Raw genomic sequence first — 16,916 nt, forward strand, 5'->3', positions numbered from 1 at the left:
AGCCGCGTTGATCACGACGGTCACGGACTATCCTGGTTACGCATATGTATCTGCCTGGTCGGCCACGGATTCAACGGCTGTGTGAAGTGCATGGACGATACCCCGCATCTACAACTACCAAGGGATCCCGGGTCCTCGAAAACCGTCTACCCAGGTGCTCGAAGGTGGCTTCGCTTGGATCACCCGTGGAGAAAACGCGGTGATCTGTTCAATGGTAAAGATGAGCCCGATGGACCCCCACGCCCGAGGAGCGGCGCAGAAATCGATGATCTTCGAAAAATTGGAAGGAGTGCCCAGCGCCGGGAAAGAAGCGACCGAAGCCAGAGCCGCTGCTCGGTGTATGGAAAGTGAGGTCTGTTTTCCACGACTTGGAGTACTGGAAGGTCCTCCACACGCCCCACAGCCTCGATGTCATGCACATTACGAAGAACGTTACCGAGAGTCTGCTTGGCACTCTTTGCAACTCAAAAAAGTCCAAGGATGGACCGAAAGCAAGATACGATCTTAAACATTTTGGCATCAGGAAAGATCTTCAAGCCCCCGATACTGACGATGATGATGATGATGATGATCAGACGGAAGGGACTCAACGTCTCCGCAAAAGGGCTAAGAAGAACGCGGTGCAGCTTCCCGCTGCCTGCTTCACAACGAGTTCGGAGGAGCTCGAGCAGTTTTTCAGGTGCCTCCTAGGAGTGAAAGTTCCTCACGGTTACTCGGGGAATATAAGCAGATATCTGGACGTAGCGAAGAAGAGGTTCACCGGGATGAAGTCTCACGATTGCCACGTGGTAATGACGCAGATACTTCCCGTTGCGATCCGAGGCATAATGGACGAGCACGTCCGTGATACGCTGTTTGGCCTTTGCAACTTTTTTGACGTTATCACCAGGAAGTCGATCGGCGTGAGGCAGCTCAAGATGCTACAGGATGAGATTGTGGTGATACTATGTGAGCTCGAGATTTACTTCACTTTGCATTACGTGATATATGCGTCCATCTCCTTCTCCATGTCGTTGAAGACATCAAGCAGCTCGGCCCAACGTTCCTCCACAACATGATGCCTTTCGAAAGGCGTAACGGTGTCATGAAAGGATACGTTCGCAATAGGGCCCGTCCGGCACGCAAGCATGGCCAAGGGGTTTCTAACCTACGAGTGCATCTCCTTACGCGAATTATCTAAGCACCGAGGACGACGAGGATCATGTTGTTCTACCCCCAGGACGCACCTCGGGAGGCTCGCTGGAGTCGATCACCGCGAGGGCTACCGCTCAGTCCATGTCGGCATTGAAAATCGACGCGACGACTTTGACAGGGCTCACCGGGTCGCGCTACAACACTTAAAACTGATCGAACCTTTCGTGCAAGAGCACAAAAGCATGGTCGAGCAGAATTACATCGATATGGGCCGGCCGAGGAAGATGGGAGACGTAACCAAAAAGCACAACTCCAGCTTCACGCGTTGGTTCAAGCAAACTCAACTGGTTGAAGCACAGAGAAAAAGGCCTTCTACCGAAAATGAAAAACTCATATACACCTTATCACAGGGACCTGCGCATAACGTAAGGACCTATCGAGTACGACATCAACGATTCTGATTCTACACCGAGGAAAAGGATAGAAATAGTGAAAATCAAAACTCAGGAGTAACTATGCTGTCATACGCCGATGACGAGACTAATGTCAAGGAAAGATTTTTTGGAAGGATCGAGGAGATATGGGAGCTCAATTACTGTGGAGAGACGGTGCCAATGTTTCGTGTGAGATGGGCCAAGAAGGTCGAAAAAGAAGGCCGATATTTCACAACCATGGTTATACCCGATGCAAAATCGAAGAACGCATCCGCGAAAAATGGGCCATGGGAACTCGGTAGCCAAGTTGACCAATGCTTCTTCATCACCGATCCGTCGAGGCCTAGCCGTGTTGTCGTGAGGAGGGGCAAGAGGAGCATCATAGGAATGCAAGGAGACGCCAACGAGGAAGACTTGGACAAGAACGGTGACCCGAAGATGGAGGAGGAATTCGACAGGCACTTCGACATGCCTACTACTAGTAAAGTAAGAAGGAAGACCTCCCTACCCTCTAAAGGTTGTCCGTTCACGCGAAGAAATCTCAAGGTGGCCGGCATAAAGTATTCAACCGCCAACAACCGAAAGGGCAAGAAGATTGTGAAGAGACGCTAGAGCTCGGAGCCGGGACGAAGAAGATCTTTTTTTGGTCTATCACATGTGTGTGAGTGTGTGTGTTAGACAAGTACATGCATGTGTGTGTGAGAGAAACAAGAACATGTTTGTATGAGACAAGTAATTTATAATTCCCTACTAATTACTAAATAATGTTGTGTTATTTATTGAAATGTAACTAAAAGATGAAAAAAAGGAAGAAAAATTGTGTGGCAGCCAGGGTTTGAACCTGGCTACTAATGGGCTAACATTGGCCTTAACCACTAGGCTAGTGCTAAGTATCTGTCAGGACACAGCAGTAACCCGTTTTGTTTTGCTAAGTGTCTAAATTCTGTGGTGCATGACCCTTTGGGTGCGCCACAGAATTAAGGAATTCTGTGGCGCATGTCTAAGCTGATGCGCCATAGAATGCTTAGTTCTGTAGCGCATGTATTGGTGGTGCGCCACAGAATTTAGACACTTGGTGAAATAATCGACTCGTTTCTTTCTTCCCCACTCAGAAACAGTTCTTCCCCGATGAGCCAACCCTAGCGCCCACCACTCTGCTCTCGCAACCACCACCACCGCCTAGCGCCGCCGAGGAGGAGGAGGACCGCCACGCCACCGCCGCCGAGGAGGAGGAGGACCGCCACGCCACCGCCGAGCAGGACGCCCGAGCCCGAGCCGCCGCCGCAGATCGAGGAGGAGGAGGACCGCCACACCGCCGCCGAGCAGGGACGCGCGAGCCCGAGCCTCCACCGCAGAGGAGGAGGAGGACAACGCCGCCGCCACCGCAACCCTGCGCCGCCGCCATTCGGTGAGAGCCCCTCTCCCCTGTCCCCACTCCCTTGTCCCCCTCCTCACTGCCCCGTGCCCATCCCCAATCCTGCCACCGCGAGCGTCCTGCTCGATTTCCTTCTTGCTCGCAACTTGGAATTTGTCCATGTAATCGTCTGATTGAATGTAGTTAGTGAATTGGCAGATACAAATTGGTTAGTGAATGTAGTTAGTGAATTGGTTGATTTAGGTTTTGAATGTAGTTAGTGAATGTAGATACAAATTTACTACTGCTAGGTAATGTTTTGAATGTGATTTAGGTTTTCGAATTGGCAGAGAAATGTAGATATTAATCTTGTCATTTAGTAAGAACAGAATTAGGGTGAGAGTTAGTGATCATGTGTGTGTTGCATGTGCTAGTGAATCACTTGTGTCTCCTGCTGCCATTTTATGTTTTGAATTCATTTATGAAATGATCATGCTCATGCTTCCTGGTTGCAAGATAAGAATGCATAGATGGTTTTAGTTCACCTTTGGCCACTGATTAAATAGATGGTTTTAGTTCACATATGACCACTGATTAAATACATGATTAAATGCATAGATGGTTTTTTAATACAATGCAATATGTTTTTAATACAAATGAAAAAATGAACAAGCTAATGATGAAATGATACTGCAATATGTTTTTTATTGCTTGCTATTTTTTTTAATTCATTGGTTGCTGTTTTTTTTAATTCATTGCTTGAACTAGAGCTAATAAAGTTCTTGCTATTTTGTTGGCAGTAGAAAATTTAGGTTTAGAAAAAGAAAATGCTTGGGTTAATAAAATGAAATGCTACTGCCTAGGATTTGTTAATAAAATGAAATGCTACTGCCTAGGTTTAGAAAATGAAAATGTTTGGGTTAATTCACCTCTGGCCACCTCTGCCCTAGCAAGAATATTCCTCTGAACCAAAAATGCCTCTGCCTAGCAAGAATGGACAGGCTCTCCTGACCCATTTTGGGGAATATTCCCAATGGCTTGTCTCTCACCCATTTTGGAGAATATTCCCTCTTGTGGATTGACATCACAATTCAAAATAAGAAACTGATGGCATTGTCCTATGTAACACAACTGTTCAGCTTGTGTTCTCATACCCTCTGTGCATGCCCTCCATCCTATATAAATTCCTAGTGTAGTGAACCTGAAAACCACACCAAACATGGACAACCTGTCCTGGAGTGCAAAGAGGAGGAGCACTGGCTCCCTTGGTGCCTCTGGCTCTAGGGATGCCACTCTTTCCAAGACTTCTTCTATGGGTAGGGCAGACAAGGAGTTGCTAGTGTATCGTAGGAGAAGTGTGCAAGAGAGGGAAGCTTCTGCTGCCGAGTTCGGGGAAGAAGAAGCGACGAGATGGCTTGAACCAGCTAGGTGTGTTCACATACACTACACAAGTTCTCCCAGTTCCAAAATCCAGACCTAAGGGCATGATCAAACTGAAAAAGTATAAGCATCAGTTGAGGGAAGGAGGACCCACAGAGGTGTTGCCCTACTATGTAGAACCAAATCTTGAAGAAAAGGTTAAAGCTGGAGTTATCTTGTGCTGGCTGAGGAAGCGCATGAAAAAAATCGAAGATTTGGTATCCTAGTTTGTTGTAGTTAGTTGTAGTTTCAGCCATCTAGTTTTAGTGTGTCCTAGGTTGTCTGAATAATTATGTAATGTAAGGGTTGATGTAATGCTTCCATGCAATGATGAATAAAAGGGTTTATGTAATGCTTCTATGCAGATGGTAGGAAATAATGTATGTAATGTAAGGTTAAATGATGCTCATGCTCAAATGTTGGCAGTAGCTACTGGTTGGCTTGCTCTATACTGCCTTTTTAAATTTAAGTAATTATCTACTAAAATTTGATTAGCTATTGGTATAATTCTCTTTGAATTTATAAAAAATTTAAGTCACTAGCTACTGCCTTTTGTAATGTATATTTATGAGTAATAGCATTTTCGTTTGAAGTCACTAGCATTTCCATATGATGCTCAAGCTTCTGCTATTTAATTATATCTGGAATAATAGCATTTTCATTTGAAGTCACATGTTGGCAGTAGCTACTGGTTGGCTTGCTCTATAAGCTTGTATGCTTGTTTATGCTCTATAATGCTACTAGTACATGAAATGCTACTATTTGAATTCATTTATGAAATGATCATGCTCATGCTCATGCTCATTATCTTGTATATGCTTTTGTGCAGTGTTCTCTATATGCTGTACCAATGGTACTGCCCATATATAATGAATTAATGTTAGCTAAAAACTTGAAGTGCAGTTCTCTGGTTTGAAGTGCTAGCTTTAATGTACTCTGGTTTTTGTAGTGCTCCAGGTTGTGTAGTGCTCCAGATTGTGTAGTGCTCCAGGTGGTAGTGCTCCAGGTGGTAGATGCTCCAGGTTAAGAAAGTCATTGTTGTTGTACTGCTCCAGGTTAAAAAAATATGCTGAAATAGTTGCTCCAGGTTTATGTTGGCTTTTGTTTGATGTATTGTAGATGGGAAAGTTTGTATGGTCGATATATGGTGGATATTTTGGCAGGGATTTCATTGAGTTGCCCATTTCTCCCGAAGCGTTGATTAACTTCCGTTTCGGTTGAGAAATGGGCACTCCTACGTAGAAAAATTAGCAAAAGTCATGCCGAATTTTTTCGTTGACTTTTGTACTAACTTGTTGCCTCTTTTTAATGAAGTGCAAATAAACATGTCGGGCAACACTTCTAAGCCCAGGAGCCAGAACGAAGAAGCGAGAGAGGCCAACAAGGACTTCTGGGAGGGCTACGAGCAACCCCGGAAGGCCGCCGCCGAGTCGCCCGGCGATGAGGAAGAGGGCCGGGACGCCGCCTCCGAGGGAGAGGGCCGGGACGCCGCCTCCGAGGGAGAGGGCCGGGACGCCGCCTCCGAGGGAGAGGGCCGGGGGGCCGCCGCCGACACCGGCGACGATGACGATACCTGGGACGACGCCGCCCAGACCGGTGAAGAGACGACCGGTGAAGAGAACGCGGCCAACCGCACGGAAGGTGATAGCGGCGGCAACCCTCAGGAGGGTAAGAAGAAGAGGACGGCGAGGAGGCCAAGGAGGGATCGGAGGCCGCAAGTGCTCGCCAACGTCACCGATGCTGTCACGGTAGTCTCCGAAAGTGGCCTACTGATGGAGCCTTCGTGGGTTGCCAAAGGGTACGACATGCAACTAGGGTGCATCGTCCGTGAAATCGTGCCGATCCTAACTCAGGACCTCAGAAGCAAGGAGAACGAGGCTATCGCCCAATCCCTCCTCCTGAAGCTTCACCAACGATACACGTTCCCGGAGCCGTTCAATAAGAAGGTGGACTCTTTAGCTCTCACGAAGATGAGCACCGCCTTGAGCAGCTGGAAGAACCGGCTGAAGAGAAAGATCGAGGCCGGTGAAAGCTGGGAGAGGATAAGTAGCAAAGACCCGTCGCTCTCCTTAGAAGACTTTAATGCATTCAAGTCTTACTTAGAGAGTAATATTTGTTAAAAAATGGACCGCAGGGGAAGAAAATGCGGGATTTGAACTTAGGGACCCACCATTGCGGAAGCGGCGGTTACCGAGGAAAACAGCCCACTTGGGACAAGGAGGATGCCGAGATGGTACGTACGGGAAAGAAAACCCCTGGCACAAAATCCAGGATGAACAGGCTAGGAACTTTGTCCGGTCCCGCTACTACTTAGACTGGGAGACGGGGGAATTTATTACGGATCACGAAGACGTGAGGGATTTCGAGAAGTACCTGGTAAGGATAGTTCTATATTATTTCGCTCATCTTATTAGGCAATGAAGCCAAATGGGCTAACCTTAAGTTCCTTTGTCTGAAGGATGAAGAGTTGACGAAGGCTGGCCCGTCGTCCCAGGGGTCGACGGAACCGTGGGACACGCCTTTCAACAGGGCGATGAACAAATACAAGGAGAGGGAGCTAGACAAGCCACCGACGTCGGGTGGCCGTGTGTCCGGCTTTGGCACAAGTATGAAGCTATCCGAGTACTACGGATCGGATGCCAAGACGAGAAAGCTGGAGAGGAGGTCGTCGGCTAAGGATAAATCCGAGGTTCAGGAGCTGAAGAAGAAGGTGGAGTCACTAGAGAAGCTGGTGGCCGAAAAGCCTGTGGAGAACACGGAGATGATGAACAAGTTATTGGACGAGAAGATCCGGCAGATCATCCCCCCTGGGTTGATGGAGGGGTTAGCTGCTTGGAATGCGGGAGGTCAAGTGGGGCCGATACATGTGCCCAGCATCAGCGGCAGCAACTCAAGCTTCCACATGTCGCCGACGGTGCCGCTCCACCCGACGCCGGCGTCGGGGCTCCACCAGACGCCGCCGCTCCACCCGACGCCGCAGCTCCAACCGCTGCCGCAGCTCCAACTGGTCGCATCGACGCCCCCAACCGCCGCCCTTGTATCGACAGTAGCCGAGATCGACGCCATCAAGGAGGTAAACTCATTAGTTACTCCTTCGCGTCATCTTCTTTAACTATATATGCCTTTCGTGACTGCCATCTCACGATGCCCAACATGGCGCCCCTGACTCAGGATGAACAATGCATACTTCTGCAAACGGTGGAGCCCGGCGGCAAGTTGGTGGAAGTTGCTAGCGGCTATGTCATGGCTTCCCGCGTTATGCACGGCGCTACATTGGCGGAAGACGTGGCGAAGGTCAAGTTGGTAATGGTAGTGCCGGAGTACCGCTACGCCATCCCCCTTTCAACCTCCGGGCACAGACGAAGGCGACGTTTTGCCCCTTGGGGATTGCACCTCATGGCTTATGACATGGCCGAAGAACCAGATTCGTCTGGGGGGGGGGTCTTCCGAGTGGTAAGAAAAGCACCGGCGCCACCTCCCCTATCATCCGGCCCAAGATCGCCAGCGCCGACGACACCCTTAAGGAAACGGCGGTCGCCCCCCCCACTACCCTGAAGGAACCGGCGGTCGCCGCCGCCACCCGGAAGGAACCGACGATCGCCGTCACCACCAGACACCACAAACAGTTGTTGGGAGCACTACCGCAACGACCGTCTACTAGACGCACGGTACGCCAAGCGGCGACATCGCAACGGCCACCACCTAAGGTCCAGGACATGGCGCCACTTGATGGCAACGATGTAGATGATGATGATGACATCGATGCCTACATCAACACTGGCGCCTGCAGCCAAGATATGTACATGCCTCCTATGGATGAACAAGCCTTCCGCACACACGGCGATCAACTTAGTCGTCCCCCTACAGTCACGAAGCAGCGCCTGGTCTTCATGGGTCTTTCTCAAGACACTCCTCCGGAGGCTGGCAATCCAGCTCAAGTCAAGCCTGCTACCGTTTTCAGCCCTAACACGCTGCGTAAGACGATCATCGGGGAGCCACCCAAATCAACCCCAGCAACCTCAGAAGCACCACCAGCACCCGAAGCACCACCATCAGCACCACAAGCACCCCCGCAGGTCGAGGTGAAGAAGGGAAGGAAGAGAGGAGCCAAGAAGGGCGCATCTTCGAGCCAGCCTGCTCCTAAGAGGATCCGGGCCGACGACATGGTACCACCTACACCGGATGGCTTGCCCCGGTGTCATGAAGCTGGTAAACCTATACTGCCTCCGGACATGGAACACCTCGCAAGTGGACAAATGCTCCCTTTGCAGCACTCTATTCATTATCAAGAGAGCGTCCTTCTTAAAGAAAAGGATCCAAATTACCCGGTGTTCTCGGTCAAGGTGCCGTCCGACCAGAACTTCGTCAATGAAGACCCCGCGGATATCTTCTTCATAGCGTTCGAGGACGTCTTCAATCTATTTCACTCGAAATGGCTCGACTATAACTTGGTCCGCCTATACGCGATCAATCTTCAGATGAAGATCAACAGAGAGAGACCCCGCCACATCGCGGTAGCGGATCCCTACTACATGCGCGATAGCCAGCTCCAGGACGGCTCAAGGACACGGACCAAGGTGGTGCGGTACCTCCAGAACTTCATGCTCATGCACAAAGAGAGCAACACCATTCTTCTGCCTGTCTTTCCCGAGTAAGTACACATCCGCTCACGGCCATCGTAACTTATGCTTTCTTATATATTTCTTCCATTGCCGATCATTTCCAACATTCCATTTCAATTGCATGTGTTGAGCAGGGACAAATACTGCACACTCATCATCCTAGATCCAAAGTGGTCACTAGCCCAGTATTTCGACTCGTCGAGTACGACGACGAAGAAAGACTACAAGAGAATAAGGGGTGTTCTCGATGAGGCTATCCTTGGCTACTCCAAAAATGGAGGCACCTTCGACAAGAATGGGCAATATATCAGGCCGGACACTAAAAAGATCGGGTTCAAGCACGTGATCGACTTCCCTTGTATCAAGCAGCCAGCTGGCAGCATTAAGGAGGCCTTCTATGTCCTCCATCACCTTAAAGGGTTTGTCGAGGATGCAGAGATGATGTCTCTGCCACCTAGTAAGCGAGACCCCATTAAAATGTCGGGGGAAATCAGTGATGATGATCTTAGAGAAGACTTCCATCGCATCCAAGTAAAGCTCTCGGAAATTATCTTACAAGATGTATCCAACGGATCGGGGCTCTTACACGCAGCCAGAGCGTTATCTAAGAGGGATATCGAAGAACGCCTACATAGGCAGGGTGATGGAAGGACGTGGACGACGAAGGACTTGTACAAGCCGTTCCTGGAGCCGCTCAAGAAGACGTCTCGTTGACCGAGGCCGGTGTGCCTAGCATTACTTTGAATCGATGGACAATTTGTACCGTGTTGTAAACTAAACTTGCTTAATTTGCTCGAAACGGTGGTCGTTGTTGTTGGACTTCAATTACTATTGTAGTCGTTATCGTTGAACCATATTACTTATGTGATACCGATGCTATATTTCTTTTAGGTTTATTATTATTTCCTTGCTTTAATTCTTGTGAATATGTATGCATGTGAACCCTCTAACTCTTTCCATTGCGTTATATACTAATATGCCTTGTGTCCATAGAGATGACGTACTACGTCGTGTTCGAGGGGCGGGTTCCAGGAGTGTACGAGGAGTGGGAGGAGTGCAAGAAACAGGTGCACAAGTTCAGCGGCAACTGCTACAAAGGGTACCCGACTAGACATGAGGCGGTTGCCAAGTGGAGGGCGCACCAAGCGAACAAGAGCAAGATGAAGACCTTCCTTGTGCTCTCGCTCTTGCTCACCATCATCGCGGCGGTACTCTATTTCATCCTAGTGTAGGCGGCGGCCGGTGTCACTTCGTTTGTATCTAGAGATGATGAGAACTTTCTTAATTTGCATGGATTATGAGTTGTATGGAGCTATATGTATAACTCGATCGGGCTCTAAGTAATGTGATGATGATGTGATGATTATATATGTCCATATTATATCTATCTATATTATATCAGTATATAACCTGTATACGGTGTATAAAACCAGTATAATACACCAGGGAGCACAAAATCGAGTATACCTGTAGATTGTTCTGTGGCGCACCAAAACATAATTCTGTGGCGCACCTATTTCTGTGGCGCAGCGACACCACATGCGCCACAGAACTACTTATTTCTGTGGCGCACCGGACGCAGTGCGCCACAGAAACCTTAATTCTGTGGCGTACTGCCAGATGCGCCACAGAAACCTTATTTTTGTGGCGACGTTTCTGTGGCGCACCTCCCGTGCACCACGGAAGCCTATTTTCGTGCGCCACTGATGAGGCTTTTCCTACTAGTGTATGTTTTGAGTGTTTGATGTCAATGTATGTGATACACTAATGGTTGTTTAAGTGGTACAGGGATTATATAGATACATTTGTATGTGTGTTGGATGTGGTCAGTGCTGTCAAAAAGAATCAGCAAAAAGTTCATCAGGCCGGATAATCCGGGCCGGATATTTCCAAAATATCCGGCCCCCAGAATTTCGGCTAAGGACTTGAGGGAAAGCAGCTCAGTATAGGGGCCGGACAATTGCCCGGATATTGTCCCGGTTTTGTCCAAGGGCCGGATTATCCAGGCCGGACATTTCAAGAATATCCGGCCCCCTCGAAAATGGCTAAGGACATGAGGGAAAGCAGCTCAGTATAGGGTCCGGACAATTGCCCGGACATTGTCCTGGTTTTGTACCAGGAGGCCGGATTATCCGGGGGGGGGGGGATTATCTGGCCCTAACTTAGGCCGGATTATCCGGCCCCCCGGAAGGCTCAACGGCTGGATTTTGGGGAGGGGTATTTATACCCCTCTTCTTCTTCCTTTCCCCTTTGCTCAATCATTGCACAAGAAATCTGCCAAGCTTCACCTCCATTAGAGCCACCTCAAGAAACACAAGATTTGCAAGATCTCCTTCCTCCCCCAACCAAAGCTCTTGATCTTTGGAGATTCGAAGGAGAAGCCACCGATCTACATCCTCACCGAAGCGATTTTCATTTCCCCCTCATTTGTTTGAGGGATCTCATGCTAGTGTTCCTATTTGGTTCCCTAGTTGATTTGTGTTGATGTGTTGTTGTTGATTGTTGTATTGTTACAGATTTGGGAGCCTCCAATTCGGCTGTGGATGTGTGCCCCAAGAACCTTGTAAAGGCCCGGTTTCCGCCTCGAGGAAATCCCTTAGTGGAAGTGGGATAGGCCTTCGTGGCGTTGCTCACAGGAGATCTGAGTGAAGCCTTCGTGGCTGTTGGTTTGGCTTGCGTAGCAACCACACTCCTCCAAATGTAGACGTACCTTCTTGCAAAGGAAGGGAACTACGGGAATCATCTCCGTGTCATCGCGTGCTCCACTCTCGGTTACCTCTATCCCATTCTATCTCCTATATATTGCGTAGCTATATCTTGCTTAGTTGATAACCTTGTCATATAGGTAAATTCACTTAGTTGCATATCTAGAGAATTTACCTTTGTGTCAAGCCTAAATTGAAAAAGAACTAAAAATTGGTTAGCACCTATTCACCCCCCCCCCTCTAGGTGCGGCATACGATCCTTTCAATTGGTATCAGAGCCTCGGCTCTTATTTCGGGCTTAACCGCCTAAGAGTATGCCGGACGATGGGCCTACGGAAGAGGCCGCTAAGATGGTCACCATGGAGGACATCAATTCGTTGAGATCCTCCATGGATGCTCAAATGGAAAGCATGAGAAAAATGATTTCCAAGCTTTTGACTCCGGTCCTTCCTAGGGCTTTGATACGTCTCCGACGTATCGATAATTTCTTGTGTTCCATGCCACATTATTGATGTTATCTACATGTTTTATGCACACTTTATGTCATATTCGTGCATTTTCTGGAACTAACCTATTAACAAGATGTCGAAGTGCCAGTTGCTGTTTTTGGTTTCAGAAATCCTAGTAACGAAATATTCTCGGAATTGGACGAAATCAACGCCCAGGTTCCTATTTTGCCCGGAAGCATCCAGAACACGCGAGAACCGCCAGAGGAGGGGCACAGGCCCACCAAACCCTAGGCCGGCGCGGCCAGGGGGGCCCGCGCCCACCTATAGTGTGGGCACCCCTTCGACCCTCTGACGCCGCCTCTCCGCCTATTTAAAGCCTCCGTCGCGAAAACCCTGATACGTTCGACGAAACCAGAGAAAACCTTCCAGAGCCGCCGCCATCGCGAAGCCAAGATCTGGGGGACAGGAGTCTCTGTTCCGGCACGCCGCCGGTACGGGGAAGTGCCCCCGGAAGGCTCCTCCATCGACACCACCGCCATCTCCATCACCGCTGCTGTCTCCCATGAGGAGGGAGTAGTTCTCCATCGAGGCTCGGGGCTGTACCGGTAGCTATGTGGTTCATCTCTCTCTTATGTACTTCAATACAATAATCTCATGAGCTGCCTTACATGATTGAGATTCATATGATGATGCTTGTAATCTAGATGTCGTTATGCTAGTCAAGTGAATTTTACTTATGTGATCTCCGGAGACTCCTTGTCCCACGTGTGTAAAGGTGACAGTGTGTGCACCGTGTGGGTCTCTTAGGCTATATTTCACAGAATACTTATTCACTGTTATGAATGGCATAGTGAAGTGCTTATTTATATCCCTTTATGATTGCAATGTGTTTTGTATCACAATTTATCTATGTGCTACTCTAGCAATGTTATTAAAGTAGTTTTATTCCTCCTGCACGGTGTAATGGTGACAGTGTGTGCATCCGTGTTAGTACTTGGCGTATGCTATGATTATGATCTCTTGTAGATTATGAAGTTAACTATTGCTATGATGGTATTGATGGGATCTATTCCTCCTTCCTTAGCATGAAGGTGACAGTGTCCATGCTACGTTAGTACTTGGTTTAGTCGTATTGATCTTTCATGCACTCTAAGGTTATTTAAATATGAACATTGAATTGTGGAGCTTGTTAACTCCGGCATTGAGGGTTCGTGTAATCCTATGCAATGTGTTCATCATCCAACAAGAGAGTGTAGAGTATGCATTTATCTATTCTGTTATGTGATCAAAGTTGAGAGTGTCCACTAGTGAAAGTCTAATCCCTAGGCCTTGTTCCTAAATACTGCTATCGCTGCTTGTTTACTGTTTTACTGCGTTACTACTGCTGCGTTACTACTGCTTGTTTACTGTCCTGGGCAAAGCACTTTCTGGTGCCGTTGCCACTGCTCATATATATTCATACCACATGTATTTCACTATCTCTTCGCCGAACTAGTGCACCTATTAGGTGTGTTGGGGACACAAGAGACTTCTTTCTTTGTGGTTGCAGGGTTGCATGAGAGGAATATCTTTGACCTCTTCATCCCTGAGTTCGATAAACCTTGGGTGATCCACTTAAGGGAAAACTTGCTGCTGTTCTACAAACCTCTGCTCTTGGAGGCCCAACACTGTCTACAGGAAAAGGAGGGTGCGTAGACATCAAGCTATTTTCTGGCGCCGTTGCCGGGGAGGAAAGGTAAAAGGTACTCACACTCCGGATCTCGGCTACCAAGCTATTTTCTGGCGCATTGTAAGTACTCGAAGCTATTTCCTTTAGATCCTGCAATTGCATCTTTTTGTTTCTTGTTTACACTAGTTTGGCATAATGGACAAGAATGAGCTTCTTATGCTATTTCCTGATTTAAAACATGGATTGTTTGATGCGAAAATTAAAAAACCTATGGAATCTTATTTGCATGCTGGTAGTAATATTAGTATGAACGCTTTGAACACCATTGTTGATAATGATATAGAAAGTTCTAAGCTTGGGGAAGCTGGTTTTCATGATCTTTTTAGTCCCCCAAGAATTGAGGAGAAAATTTTCTTTGATGATACTTTGCCTCCTATTTATAATGATTATAATGATAGTGGTCTTTTGGTGCCACCTACTATGGAGAGTGAATGTTATTGTGATTATACTATGCCTCCTATATTTGATGATGAGAATAATAATGATAGCTACTTTGTTGAATTTGCTCCCACTAATAAAATTGATTATGCTTATGTGGAGAGTAATGATACTTTTATGCATGTGAATAAGAATGCTTTATGTGATAGTTACATCGTTGAATTTGTTCATGATGCCTCTGAAAGTTATTATGAGAGAGGAAAATATGGTTGTAGAAATTTTCATGTTACTAAAACACCTCTCTATGTGCTGAAATTTTTGAAGCTACACTTGTTTTATCTTTCTATGCTTGTTGCATTATGCTTCTTGAACTTGTTTATTTACAAGATTCCTTTTCATAGGAAGCATGTTAGGCTTAAAGTTGTTTTGAATTTGCCTCTTGATGCTCTCTTTTGCTTCAAATACTATTTCTTGCGAGTGCATCATTAAAACTGCTGAGCCCATCTTAATGGCTATAAAGAAAAGAACTTCTTGGGAGATAACCCATGTGTTATTTTGCTACAGTACTTTGTTTTATATTTGTGTCTTGGAAGTTGTTTACTACTGTAGCAACCTCTCCTTATCCTAGTTTTGTGTTTTGTTGTGCCAAGTGAAGCCTCTAATCGAAGGTTGATACTAGATTTGGATTTCTGCGCAGAAACAGATTTCTATCTGTCACGAATCTGGGCTGTTTTCTCTGTAGGTAACTCAGAAAAATATGCCAATTTACGTGCGTGTTCCTCAGATATGTATGCAACTTTCATTAGTTTTGAGTTTTCTGATCTGAGCAACGGAAGTATTTATTAAAAATTCGTCTTTACGGACTGTTCTGTTTTGACAGATTCTGCCTTTTATTTCGCATTGCTTATTTCGCTGTGTTGGGTGGATTTCTTTGTTCCATTACCTTCCAGTAGCTTTGAGCAATGTCCAGAAGTGTTAAGAATGATTGTGTCACCTCTGAACATGTGAGTTTTTGATTATGTACTAACCCCTCTAATGAAGTTTATGAGAAGTTTGGTGTGAAGGAAGTTTTCAAGGGTCAAGAGAGGAGGATGATATACTATGATCAAGAAGAGTGAAAGCTCTAAGCTTGGGGATGCCCCGGTGGTTCACCCCTGCATATTTCAAGAAGACTCAAGCGTCTAAGCTTGGGGATGCCCAAGGCATCCCCTTCTTCATCGACAACATTATCAGGTTCCTCCCCTGAAACTATATTTTTATTCGGTCACATCTTATGTGCTTTACTTGGAGCGTATGTATGCTTTTATTTTTTTTGTTTGTGTTTGAATAAATTGGATTACATCATGCTTGTGTGGGAGAGAGACACGCTCCGCTGTTGCATATGGACAAATATGTCCTTAGGCTCTACTCATAGTATTCATGGCGAAGTTTCTTCTTCGTTAAATTGTTATATGGTTGGAATTGGAAAATGATACATGTAGTAATTTGCTAAAATGTCTTGGATAATGTGATACTTGGCAATTGTTGTGCTCATGTTTAAGCTCTTGCATCATATACTTTGCACCCATTAATGAAGAAATACATAGAGCTTGCTAAAATTTGGTTTGCATATTTGGTCTCTCTAAGGTCTAGATAATTTCTAGTATTGAGTTTGAACAACAAGGAAGACGGTGTAAAGTCTTATAATGTTTTCAATATGTCTTTTATGTGCGTTTTGCTGCACCGGTTCATCCTTGTGTTTGTTTCAAATAGCCTTGCTAGCCTAAACCTTGTATCGAGAGGGATTACTTCTCATGCATCCAAAATCCTTGAGCCAACCACTATGCCATTTGTGTCCACCATACCTACCTACTACATGGTATTTCTCCGCCATTCCAAAGTAAATTGCTTGAGTGCTACCTTTAAATTTCCATTCTTCACCTTTACAATATATAGCTCATGGGACAAATAGCTTAAAAACTATTGTGGTATTGAATATGTACTTATGCACTTTATCTCTTATTAAGTTGCTTGTTGTGCGATAACCATGTTTATGGGGACGCCATCAACTATTCTTTGTTGAATATCATGTGAGTTGCTATGCATGTTCGTCTTGTCTGAAGTAAGGGAGATCTACCACCTTATGGTTAAGCATGCATATTGTTAGAGAAGAACATTGGGCCGCTAACTAAAGCCATGATCCATGGTGGAAGTTTCAATTTTGGACAATATCCTCAATCTCATATGAGAATAATAATTGTTGTTACATGCTTATGCATAAAAGAGGAGTCCATTATCTGTTGTCTATGTTGTCCCGGTATGGATGTCTAAGTTGAGAATAATCAATAGCGAGAAATCCAATGCGAGCTTTCTCCTTAGACCTTTGTACAGGCAGCATAGAGGTACCCCTTTGTGACACTTGGTTAAAACATGTGCATTGCGATGATCCGGTAGTCCAAGCTAATTAGGACAAGGTGCGGGCACTATTAGTATACTATGCATGAGGCTTGCAACTTGTAAGATATAATTTACATGATACATATGCTTTATTACTACCGTTGACAAAATTGTTTCATGTTTTCAAAATCAAAGCTCTAGCACAAATATAGCAATCGATGCTTTTCCTCTATCGAGGACCATTCTTTTACTTTCATTGTTGAGTCAGTTCACCTATTTCTCTCCACCTCAAGAAGCAAACACTTGTGTGAACTGT

The sequence above is a fragment of the Lolium perenne genome, chromosome 2, assembly GCF_019359855.2.
Source record: "Lolium perenne isolate Kyuss_39 chromosome 2, Kyuss_2.0, whole genome shotgun sequence".
Classification (NCBI taxonomy): domain Eukaryota; kingdom Viridiplantae; phylum Streptophyta; class Magnoliopsida; order Poales; family Poaceae; genus Lolium; species Lolium perenne.